We start from the raw sequence: 13,412 nt of genomic DNA, 5'->3' as shown, positions 1-13,412 counted from the left end.
AATTTTTTTTTTTTTTCAAAGCTCAACATATGCTCATAACTATTTATTTGGGTTTTTATGGGATTGTAATCATTGTATACAATGAGATCATTGACGATTGGAGCAAGGAGTCACGATTACTTATGACCAATGGTTTAAAAACCGGATCGGTGATCAGGATCGGGCTTTTCAAAAACCGATCCGGATCGGCGAATCGGCGATCCGGATCGGCGAATCGGCGATCCGGATCGGCGAATCGGCGGTCCGGATCGGAATCGGGTGAATCGGTCAGAATAAAGCTTCAAAAAAATCTGAAAATTTTATTAAAATTCATTATAAATATTGTTTTTTAGGAATTCAATAAAAAATGAGGGTACTCCATTAAGAATTTTCATGTTTTTGGATGAATATGCGAATATTGATATGTTCTTTCCCTGCATGAACCGCCATTCAACATTTAATTTACATCACACAAAAGGATAAACATAGAATTATCATGGAATAAGTATATCAACATACATGGACTACAATAAAGCATAAAATTAATAACATACGATCTAAAAATAAAATGATAGACGACGTTGTTGTTCTTCTTGGTCACGCTGGTGCCATTGATTGAATTCGTTTGACAATTCATTGATTCGATCTAAAAACGAATCATCGATATTAGCGGGCGTCTGACTATTCCCAAATCCCTGAGTGTTAGTGTTTTGTTGTGTTCCCAGTCCAAAATCCCCGAAGCTTGTCCATCCTTCATGCTCACCTGCACTGTCGTGCTCATCCCTACACTGTTGCTGTTGGGACTCGATATGTGAATAATATGGCTGGGATAGGGTGGCCTCAGAATCATCATCTCTCTCATTTTCTCTTAGACCCCCTTCCCACTCTCCCTCATTAGGTGCAATATCATCGACATATTGTGGATACATTGGCTGGCTGCTTCCTCTTTCATGCCGCTCATCAGTTTCTTCAATATCTTCATCACCGATAGCCTCAAGGAACGCTCTCTTGTGCAACACTGGCTCCTCCTCTTCGACTACCCATCGGTCTGCTGTGTCTGTGACAAATATTGTGTCTAAGTCTATCGGCCCATAGTCTTCAGCTTCCTTCTTATTTGTCGCTCTCTGAGGTTTAAATTATAATGAACGTAGACTAGTTTATGAAGCTTCTCAGAAGCGAGTCGATTCCTTCTAGTAGTGTGCAACCATTGGAACGTACTCCAGTTGCGCTCACAGCCAGTAGCAGAACATGTTTGGGAGAGCACCTTGATTGCTATCCTCTTTAGGTGAGGTGCATCAGTACCATATATCTCCCACCATTCAGCTGGATTAAAATGTAAAAAGCATTGTAAGGGCAAGAACAATTCATAAGATTAAATATATGAATAAACAAAATATTAGCGAGGGGATAACCTAGATCCATCATAGTTCGAGAATTTCTGGCAAGTCTAGTTCCGAAGGATCCTATAGCATCCCTATACATAGCAAGCTAAAAAAAATATATTACGTTTTAGTGCATTATTCCTCACAAATATAACAACTCAATGAAGTTCTTACCCGAACATTAAATAATACCTCTTGTATTGCTGCTACTTGGTTTCGATGGCTTCTCTCCAACCTTGCAATAATGTATCTGACCCCTTCCATAATCTTGTGGGGTTGTTCAGGTGTCAAATAGAAAAATTTTGGGTTGAAGTAGTAACCTAAAAAATATATAGGTAGAAAAATGTCATTTACAATTTCATAAAAAAATGATTTAAACTGAAACATTGTAATGATATAAATATATATTTACCAGCATAATGAATTGGACGTCTGAATTTGGTGTTCCACCTCTTTTCTATAATCTCGATCACTTTGCTAGCAAAATTACACTTCTCCCCAATAGCTGATTTCGCCCTCTCAATACCTTCATAAAGGATACCCATGGTAGCTTTCTTATCAGCATCCACCATTCTTAACACCGTGACCAAAGGGGCAGTGGCCTCTACAACACTGGAACATCGAGACCAGAACAGCCTATTTGAGATTATGTTATCCACTTTTACACCGGTACTGGACTTCGAGAGGCGGTCATTTAACCACTCTTCACAAGTAAACAATCTCTTTAATGCACCTTCAGATTGTCGAATGGAGTCCACAGCTAAGTAATCGGTCGCAAAGCGGGTTATGGCAGGCCTGATTATCTTTTTTTTCTTAGAGTGTTCTCTAAACAGAAATAATATTTTCGAGTGGTTGTATATAAATCTCGACACCAACCTTGCTTCATCTAGAGTCTCCTTCACAATTTTGATCTCACCGATTTCCTCTAACATAAGATCGATGCTGTGTGCAGCACACGGGGTCCATACTAGATGCTTCCTCTTATCCATCAACTTGCTGCCCGCAGAAACACATGCACGCGCATTGTCCGTAATAAACTGGACTACATGCTTATCCCCCACCTCCTCCACTATCTGATCATATAGTCGTACGTAGAAGTTTGCATCCTTCTTCGTCCCTGATACGTCTTTGCTAGACAAAAAAGCTGTACCTTTTGGGGAATAGGCCAAGAAGTTTAAAAACTCCTTTTTGCTAACTTTATTCAACCAACCATCACTCATGAGAGTAATTCCTGTCCTTGGCCAACTCTGTTTATATTCTTCAATCCACTTTTTAACTTCCTCTACCTCTTCGTCTAATATTGGCCCACTGAGCTCATATGCCGTCGGGGGTTTTACCCCGGGCCCGGCTCTCTGGATTGCACTAACCATAGGTGGAAAATATGGGCTATTGGCTGCATCAAAGGGAATCCCTTTATCGTAGAACCATTTACCAACATATCTCCCTAACATGTTTCTTGTACCTTTAACCATGCCTTTTAAGGTCATCTGTTGTGACTTAGGCTTTGAGAGAAATGGGTCTTTACGACCATGACCTGCAATACTGGCACTCCTAGGTAACTTAGAAACAATTTCTTCAACAACTGATTCTTCTTGATACATATTGCCACCAACCTCTCCATACATATTTGAGCTGGGCCCGCCATACATGCTCGAGCTGGACCCGCCATGCATATCTGAACTAGGCCCACCATGCATATCGGAGCTAGGCCCACCATGCATGTCTGAGCTAGACCCACCAGGCATTCTAAACCCACATTCCATCTGATATTGTTCATATAAACTCAATCTTGTGGCCATGTCCAGCTCATTATTATATTGCTCTTTTAGGTCATAATTATATTGCTCTTCTGTATCATTCCTGCTTGATGGTGTATATAAACTAGCTATCTCCTCATTCATCCTATGTTTGGCAATTTTTTTACCTTTGCTAGCATTAAGAATTGCCACCATCTGTTTTTTTACATTACTAGGGACACTAGTGCATGCAGAAACTTCTCCCTTAACCCCTGCCAAGTGTTGCTTGAACCTATGTACCCCACTACTTATCACTCTTTGACAGTAATTACAAATAATTTTGTCTTTCTTGTTGGGATCAAGTCTGACCCCATGTTGCCATGCAGGGTCTTCTATAGATCTTGACATGATTCAACTGTTTTAAGATGTAAAAAGTTTAAATTAACCTGACAGTTCAAAAAGAAAAATAATCACAATATGTAGTGATAATATGTTGCGGTAGTTCATGTAGTCATATTCGTTGTTATTTGTTATTGCAAAATACCTTTTTTGACAATAATATTTCGTACATATCAATTACAAACATTTAGAATAATACAAAATGCAAGCTCCAAACATGGCTACAACTCAATTATCAAGAACATACATTTTTTGCATTAAAAAATTAATAATAAAAACAATTCTTCAAAGAGCCGGCTAACATCAGTCATTCCAACTTAAAAATCCATGAACAACAGATAAAAAAAATACAGTTTTGTATTGAAAATATAATAACATGCATTTTTTTGCATAAATAATCCATCAACATACAATTTTTTCAACAAAAACTTTAACAATAAAAATTTAAAATATGGTTTAATACCTCATGATAATTAAAACCTTGTCACGATTTTCACATCTTTTCGGAAAATCATCAATTTTCAAAAAATTCGATCATGAAAAAAAAAAAAAAAAAAATTACAGCAAACTCAAACAATAAAAATTAAAAATTAGGTTTAAATGTTTAATACATCATGATAATCAAAACTTTATCACGATTTTCACATCTTTTCGAAAAATTATCATTTTTCAAAAAATTCGATCATGGATAAAAAGAAATAAAAAAAAAAAAGTACAGCAAATTTTCAAAAAATTCGATCATGGATTAAAAAAAAAATTAACAAATTTTCAAAAAGTTCGATCATGGATTAAAAAAAAAATTTCATAAATTTTCTAAAAATTCGATCATGGATTACAAAAAATTCGATAATGGATTACATAAAATTCGATCATGGATTACATAAAATTCGATCATGGATTACATAAAATTCGATCATGGATTACAAAAAAAAATAAAAAATAAAAAAACAAAAAATTCGATCGTGGATTACAAGAACAAAAAAAAACAATTCCATCATGGATTACAAAAAATTCAATCATGGGTTACAAAAAAAAAAAAAACACAAAAAATTCGATCATGGATTACAAGTAAAAAAAACAAACATTTTGATCATGGATTACAAAAAAGTTGATCATGGATTACAGAAAATTCTATCATGGTTTACAAAAAATTCGATCATGGATTACATAAAATTCGATCATGGATTACAAAAAAGTCGATCATGGATTACAGAAAATTCTATCATGGATTACAAAAAATTCGTTCATGGATTACATAAAATTCGATCATGCATTACAAAAAAAAAAAACAAAAAAAAACAAAAAATTCGATCGTGGATTACTAAAAAAGAAAAAAATAATTACATCATGGATAACAAAAAATTCAATCATAGATTACAAAAAACTCTATCATGGGTTACATAAAAAACAAAAAACAAAAAATTCGATCATGGATTACAAAAAAAAACAAACATTTCAATCATGGATTACAAAACATTCGATCATGGATTACAAAAAATTCTATCATGGGTTACAAAAATAAAAAATAAAAAATAAAATTCGATCATGGATTACAAGAAAAAAAAACAAACATTTTGATCATGGATTACAAAAAATTCGATCATAGATTACAAAAAATTCTATCATGGGCTACAAAAAAAAAAGAAAAAAAGAATTGTTCTTCACAGAGTCGTTTTACATAAGCGATTTTAACTCAAAAATTCACCTCCAAGTGAATAAATTACATCCAATTGACTATATTTTCTGATAAACAACAATATAAGGAATCAAAAACCTAAATTTTTAACACATTATTTCTAATATATCATGAAAACAAAATCAAAAGGCGGAAAAAAAAAAAAAAAAACAGCGGAATTTTTTTCCGCAGACATCTCACTGTTCATATCAAATTTATTGCTGTAATTGACCAGATTACGTAAAATTAAAAATTTTAAATCATACTAGACACAATAAAGATTAAAAACCCTAATTATTGAACTCATTTTGTTCAAAATATGCCATGAAATAAATCAAATGGCGGAAAAACAAAAAAACCCAAAGTTCTTACCTGTTTTTGTGAACCGAAGCCTTCAATCTCCAAAAAAGTCTGTTTTTCTCAACGATTATCACAAATTAGTAACAAAATCTTTTGATTCACAGCTTTAAGATCAATATGCCTACAAATTTTGAAAGATTCATGCCCTATTTGGCATGAAATTTCAGAAATGGCGGAAACCCTAAACCCCGAATTTTTCTTGATCCAAAAACAACCAATTTTTCCACCATTAAATCGTTAAAAAAGCTGAATAAAGCTGTTTACAGCCTGAAAAACAGATCACGTGCCGAAAAAAACAAAAAAAATGATAAAAAAATGACAAATTTGAAAAAAATCCGTGAAGAACATTGTGCAACCCGTGTTCTTCACGGACTCGCCGATTCCGCACAGTGAATCGGCGAGTCACTGTGCGGAATCGTCCGGTTCTCTCTAGAACCGAACGATTCCCGGTTTTTGAACCGATCCGGTCCCTTTTTCGTGAATTCCGAGTCGAACAGGGCGAGTCCGGTTCGACTCGGCGATTTTTAAAACGCTGCTTATGACCATTTGAGGTGACATCTAATAGATTGGATGCGTGACAAAGTTTAATTTTTTAAAACAAAACTTTGAGCTTAGTCAGTGCAATTATTGCCGCCACCCAATTTCACATCTAATGATCAAGATTATTTGTGACCACCTTATCAAATTGCCTCTACTTTACGCATTTAAGGTCTGACATTAAAACTTCACACGTTCAAGGTGTGAAGTTATTTTTTTTCAATAGGAGCCTATTTCAAACCTAACGGTCTAAAGTTATTGAAGGTTTTTTGTTTTGGGAAAATAACAAAATTCTTTAGTATTTTAGTATAATGTGGACATGCCACAATGCTATATCTAATGGCAAAAATTTAATTTTAGGTGTTATTTAAATAAGACACTTATCTGAATTTTGGGTTGTATGTTAAAAATAATTAAAAAAATATTTTAGATAAAAATAATTTGAGTATCCCTAAATATATTTTGAGCAATATTTTTTATTATTTTTATTCAATTTAGTTATAAAAATAAAACTAAAACCCAAATTTCATATTAATATCATTTTTAAATTAAATTAAACTAAAAAAAATTTTGACCCTTGAATGAGGTTGGTTCATTCTGAACTATTAAAAATGCAACTTTTAGTCCACAACTTGCACTACCATCCTCTTTTTTTTAACATGTAAAAAAAATATTTCGCTTCCGAAGTAGGCAATTTGAGACTTTGAAGGCCTCGTATTGAGGAAAATTAACTTTGGAAATTTGAAGGTCTAAAGTTTTAAAATTTTGGACCCTAATGATCAGAAATATGGCTAATTTTGAGAAATAAAAATCCAAAAAATAGGTATAAAGATAAGGGATTGTATACAATGGGACCATTTACTTTTGATACAAGGTAGTCACAATTACTTACAACCATCTGATGTAAAATTTGATAGCTTGGATTTGTCACAAAGTTCGAAAAAAAATCTTTTGAAATTTGAATTTGTTTAATGGAACAATTGCAGCTAATGGTCAAGATTGATGTGACTACCTTGCAATAAAAATAAATGTTCACATTTTATACTTTCCCTAAAAGTAATATTAAACTCCAAAAAGTTACTTTGTAAGTGGCCTAATTCATGGGAATATGTTGATGTCAAATAAATTATCATTCTTCTTGATGTATTGACAAAATGACATGTAAAGCCCAAAGCTTAATATTTTTTATGGCCTTGAGCTCAAAAAGGTCTAACGTAATCGCACCTACTTCCTTCCAAACCCTAGAATGAGTTTATTTTTCTTGTTCATAGAAAAAAAGAAGTTTATTTTATAAAAAAAATGAAAATGAAGAGGTAGAATTCAATACAACAGCTAGCATTGGGGCAATCAGGGCCAAATATTCTGCCCTGAATATTAAATTAAATACATGGGTACAACCAAGATTGCCTCTCTTGTTTAATAAGTGATTGCAAGAAAGTGAGAACATGTGAGATTAAAATACTAAAATAATTGGGCTTAATCTAGGAGAAAAACTCACCACCTTGTCGGCCTTTTCCCATTCAAAATGGCATTTGCACATACAAATGTTGCACATATTTCTTTATTCCAAAGGGAAAGTGAGAGGGGGTCAGAGGGCTCTCACAACTGGAGATATCAATCGCATTCCTGTAAAAAATTTATCTTGTTTTAGAGAGAGAAAGTGACATACTATGACATAGAATCTCTATAATATCAATCGCATTTTTGTAAAAAATTTATCTTGCTTTAGAGAGAGAGAGTAACATGCTATGACATAGAATCTCTTATTATATCAAGATAGAGAAGGCATGGTAGGATACAGCTCTTTATTATTTGAGAGAGAGAGAGAGGGAGAAAGAGAGAGAGGGGGGAGAGAGAGATTAAAGATTTATTTTAGAGAGAGAGAGATGAAAGATATAATCCACATATGAAACCTAACTTCCTAATTAGAGAAAGGGCGGTTGCACCAAGAAAATTTGGAAGTTCAAATATTTAAAAGTTGATTTTCTTAGTAGTTTTAGGTAAGGAGGAAGGGGAATGAATAAAGGGCAAAAAGTAAACAGAGGAGTTTTAAAACGTTAATCTCCTGGGAAAGCACGTGTCATCACTTGAAAACGTGCAAGGGACAACATATGGACTTAAGATTTCCAGCTGCAAACCTACCTCGACAAGGCCAAAAAGTAAGAATCAATGTGTGCAACAATGCATTACCTCTTTTTGAAGTAATGCATGAAAAGTCCTATTCACACCTCTCTCTCTCTCTCTCTCTCTCTCAATATTTGGCTTATTGGACCCTTTTTTCGGGAAATTTTCAATTGACAATGTAAAAATTATCTTGTTGTATATGTGAAATCTCACGTGATTAACCTGAGAATGTTAAATTAAATCTATCTTTTAGCTTAGATCGGATGTAGCATTGGGAGCAGGGTTGCCATCGGTCCGGGATCGGCTTGAAGCCTGAAAAAGTTTGAAAGTGCTTAGACCTGGCCTAGTTAGGCCACCCCAAACCACATTAGGAAAGGCTCGATTGGGCTCGAAAAGTATTGTTCAAGCCAGGTCCGGCTCGGAAATAACCTATTGGGTTGGGATTGGGCCCAGCCTGACCCATTTAGAAGCTTATTTTCTTTTCTTTTTTTGCTTTATATATATATACTCTTCACGTTTCTCTTGTTGTAGTCAGACAAAAAAAAAAACATTTAGGATTTTAGCGAGAAAAAAAGAGCTTGGGTTTATAGAGAGATTGGGTTTCTAGAGAGAGAATGGGTTTTTAGAGAGACAAAGAGAGGTTGGAATTTTAGAGATAAATAATAGATTTTTAGAGAGAAATATAGATTGAGTTTCTAGATAGAGAATTAGTCCTTAGAAAGAGAAAGATAAATTGGGTTTTTAGAGAGAGGATTAGGGATTGAGTTTCTAGAGAGAGGATTAGGGATTGAGTTTCTAGAGAGAGAATGAGTTTTAAATTTTCTAAGTAATATTTTAACATCTATTTATTATAATTATTTTTGCTTATAGCAAACAATAAAAGTTTGAAGAATGAAGATTATTTTTTTTACAAAAAAAAAGCGTCTAAATGGGCCTGGCCTTGTCGGGCCATGCCCAATTAGTTCTGGGCTTATCGGGCCAGCCTGCCATGTGGCAAGTTTCGAGCTTTGTTGGGCCATTTCGAGGCGGGCCCTCCTGATGCCTGAATCAGGCTCCGCTCGGACCATTGGCAGCCCTAACTAGAGGAAAATCATGTAATATCTCTGGATTATGACATTCCCTGTAAAAAAAATTAATTTCTTATGCTCTAAACAATCAAATTAGAGCCTACCTTCAAATAGTATAAAGAAACGTGGTTCCAATGTTGGAAATCTTTGTGATAGTCTTAAAATATATTCTCATCTTTTTTTATAAAGTTTAAAGCTAAAAAAAATAGTGTAAATCGACAAATCTATGAAAACTTGAAAATCTTGAAAATAGACGGTCAAAAAATGGGTTACAAAATACACTATTTTCAAAACTTAAAATTCAGTTTTTTCTCATGTCCATACTTCTTGATGTCAAGATGATCAATTTGAAGATATTTGGGCATCAAAACAACCTCTTCTAGTGAAATTTTTGTAATAGGCTCCAGTTTGATTGCATAGAGCCGCAGCTCTATATGAACTTTTCCCGATACATATACACAATTTATTTCATTTCTAAATATCTTTTATCAAATTGTAGGAATGTTTGGATGATATCCTATTATGTATGTCATTAGTGGACAAATGACAATCATAATACATGATTAATATTTTGGTGACAACATGTTAACTCTAATTTGCTTCACTTACAGGAATTAAGACAAGAGTTACACTTGGATTTGAATTCCTATAAACCATTAATGTGAAAGTTATAAAAGTTATGAATGATGAAAAATATATGTAGGATGAACGAGATTCACCAAACAATAACTCTTAAGCTTAATTCGAGTAAGTTATTTATCGATATCAATATTTATTTTATTGTTTTCAAATATTACCATTATTATTATTATTATTATTTGTATCGATCCTATATTCCTCTGGTATATGATATTTCACCACTAATTCTACTAAAACTTCAAATTTTAACCATTTGTCCTTTTGAAGTACTCATTTGAATATAGATAAGTAAATTTTAGATACATAAAATGGTATTTAGGTATATTTCTTCATGGATCCAATATACGTTTTGTTCACGATGAGCACTATACAAATATACTTTTTTTTAAGGCGCATAAAAAAAGAAGTGATACTGGGAGAGCATCTAACACTAAATGCACATATATGCATATGTACTAGAAAACTATCTTTTTTTTTACGAAATAACCAATATTTTTTTACAAAAAAGACAATACCTTTATTTAAAGTGGACATTTCAATGTTATTCTAAATTTTTATTATTAATTTCATATAATAAATAAAATATTTAAAGGATACGGTTTCCATGAGCCTATGTAGAAATGAGTCACCTATTAAAAATCTATTTTTGAGATGGAGTTTTTGACCTAATTTTTAAGGACATGTAATCTCTAACATGGAGATCGTGAATGTGAAAAAATAAATACACTTTGAAAATTAAAAATAATAATTCTATTTAAAAACATTTGGACCGTTAGTTTCAATTGTTTTTAGATGGACTACCGATTTGCAACCATCTTAGAGATGGATGCTTTATACCTCAAGGGCCGCAAATGTAGATATGCGATCCCTGCAGCATGAAACAATTTTCCATATTTAAATAGCATGAAATTGTATGACATAATAAAATTAAAACATTTAATTGTTTGTATTATACTTTAAATTTTTACTTAAAACTCAAAGTAAATTAGAATTTATAATTTCCTATTGATAAAATTTATATTTTATAACTCTATATTTTTAGAATAAGCATACGGTACTTCTAAAATAATTATCTTGATTTTTAATTTAGATAATAGGTGTAAATCATCATCTTCATCATTTGAGCCGTATTCCAACTTAAATAATAGGTGTAAATAATTTATCAAATTAATTTAAAATTGAAATTTTCACACAAAAAGATAAGCAACATTAAAATTTGTAATTTCCTATTTACAGAAATTATAATTCCACTTTAAGTAAAAAACAAAGCTCAAATTTTTAATTTATTTAATTACAAAATCAATACTAAAGTTTTTAAGATAACTTTGGGTAACACAAATTTATTTATTCAAAATAGCAATTTTAAAATCAAATCAAAAGTGTTATTTAATCAAATATATTTTAATTTACAACTATTTTCTTAATCAAAGGGATACATAGAATCATGCATATTTTAAATGATCTTTTTATCATGTTAGGTGATCACATTAGGAGGTAAACCGCAAAATTGAGAAAAAAAAAAGAGTATTATGCCTTAAAACCATATGATTCGTGAAATGATTTGATCGAAAAAACCGGATATACTACAGCTCGTAGAGTGATATGAATTCCCATAAATCCCTTAATACCATAAGGCTTCGAACCAAGATGGCATTTACCAATTTTATTTGTCATTTTTCTAAAGGCATATACTTGACTATTTTGATTTTTATGATCCTATTAAAATATAGTGACCATTGTGTAAATTTAGATCTAATTTGATTGTATATTAAATAACGTTTTTATCAATTAAGTTTTAACAACATAGATTGATGGGTGCATATGCATGGACATGCATGTGTGTATATCGAGAGATAGAGAGAGAGAGATTGAGATTTTAAGTCGATAGTAAATCCTCCTGTGAAAAAAATAATCACCTCAGGAGTATAACAGCTTTTGTGAAAAAAATAATCACCTCTTGGGACGGATCCAGACAAAGGGGGAGGGAACATGGGATTGAGGGGAAACAAGGAGGAGAGATAATTGAAGTGTGCTTTTTTTAGAGAGAGAAATATAGGCACGGAGAGAGAGTAAGAGGGAAGGTAAAAGATAAATATAGGGATGAAAATTTGAGCATAGACTTTAAATAACAAATAATATAATATAATAAAACCACAATAAAGAATTCCATTTTTCAACTCTCGGTAATTCAACACATATACACTACAAACTTTATAAGTAAAACAATATATCATGTTTAAACAAATTCTAGATTATACCACAATAAAGAATTCCATTTTTCAACTCTAGGTAATTCAACATATACCACTTCAAACTTTAAAATTAAAACAATATATCATGTTTAAACAAATTCTACATTCATGGTTACTTCTTTAAAATAAATTTCAAACAAGTTGAGTGGGTAGTACAACATAGTGGCACCACAAAATAGCATACATTGTATAGCTCCAAGCAGTATTTTACTTAAGATTAATAAACATACAAAACGTATGATGGGGATGTTTAGGTAGGGGGACAGAACTGCTACCGATACTGTTTACTGTTTTGATTCGGGCTTCTTACCAATCATGATCGCCAATTATCTATTCAGATTAGAGGGTTTAAAAGACTAATTAGAGAAGTCACCACCAATATTTGATGAGCATCCAAGTGGAGTTGGTGATATTTTGTGGATGAGCCTCTCCAATAAGGAAAAATGTTGAATGTATAATCAATTTTAAATTTTTTTTGTTGCATAAATTTATTAATTTATTTGTTTATACATATTTCACTTAATTATGTTTATAACATAAATATATTTAAATTATTACATATAAGTTATAAAGGATAACCTATATATATATATATATATATATATATATATATATATATATATATTATTTTTAATAAGTTATAACTTGTAATTAGAAGAATCTTTTAAAAAAGCTAATTAATAAATCTATTTGACTTAAAAAATATAACATTAATTACGGACAAACATTATAATCTAGCAATAGCAAAATAAAAACCTTAAAATTTTCATCGTTTATCGAATTAAAGCCTAAAGCCCAGTGCGTAGCAGACATGCTCCTTTAAACCCTATACTGAAACAATATAGCCAGTTTAGATAAATTCTACATTCATGCTAACTTCTTTAAAATAAATTTGGCACACCTTGAGCGAGTAGCACAACATAGTGTCAACACAAAAGTACATTGCTTTAAGATAAATTAAAAACAAACATACAATATAGTCATGCCAGTGTTCGCAAAATCGAACCGGAACGGTTAACCGGACATGGGCCTGGAAGCGGTTTAACCAGCCTAACGGGTAAACCAGCCGATTCAACCGCTCTAACCGGACAAGTCCCGGGCAATCAAAAAAGTTTTGAAAAAAATACAAAAAAGAATTTACTAAAATATGAAAATCATATAAAGAATGATTAAAACACAACAGATTCAAATGAAATTGAAAATTGATGAAAAAAATGGATTTTAACCCATTTTATATTTTCAAATGACTGTTTTAAATTTTT

The 13,412-nt window shown here is 32.1% G+C and overlaps 1 long non-coding RNA gene across 1 annotated transcript; it reads right to left on the bottom strand.

Moving 5' to 3' along the window:
* Positions 1-405: 405 nt before the first annotated feature.
* On the bottom strand, positions 406-1,710 carry LOC148782550 (uncharacterized). The gene is made up of 2 exons (XR_016053621.1): positions 1,554-1,710; positions 406-1,467 (listed from the first exon to the last, which is right to left on the bottom strand). It is a non-coding gene; the product is annotated as an uncharacterized LOC148782550 (long non-coding RNA).
* Positions 1,711-13,412: the final 11,702 nt, after the last annotated feature.

The sequence above is a fragment of the Amborella trichopoda genome, chromosome 4 (assembly GCF_054954075.1).
Source record: "Amborella trichopoda isolate Santa Cruz 75 chromosome 4, AtrichopodaSantaCruz75HAP2 v2.0, whole genome shotgun sequence".
Classification (NCBI taxonomy): Eukaryota; Viridiplantae; Streptophyta; class Magnoliopsida; order Amborellales; family Amborellaceae; genus Amborella; species Amborella trichopoda.
The sequence above is the reverse complement of the archived record's forward strand: the minus strand, read 5'-3'. Positions and strand labels throughout refer to the sequence as shown.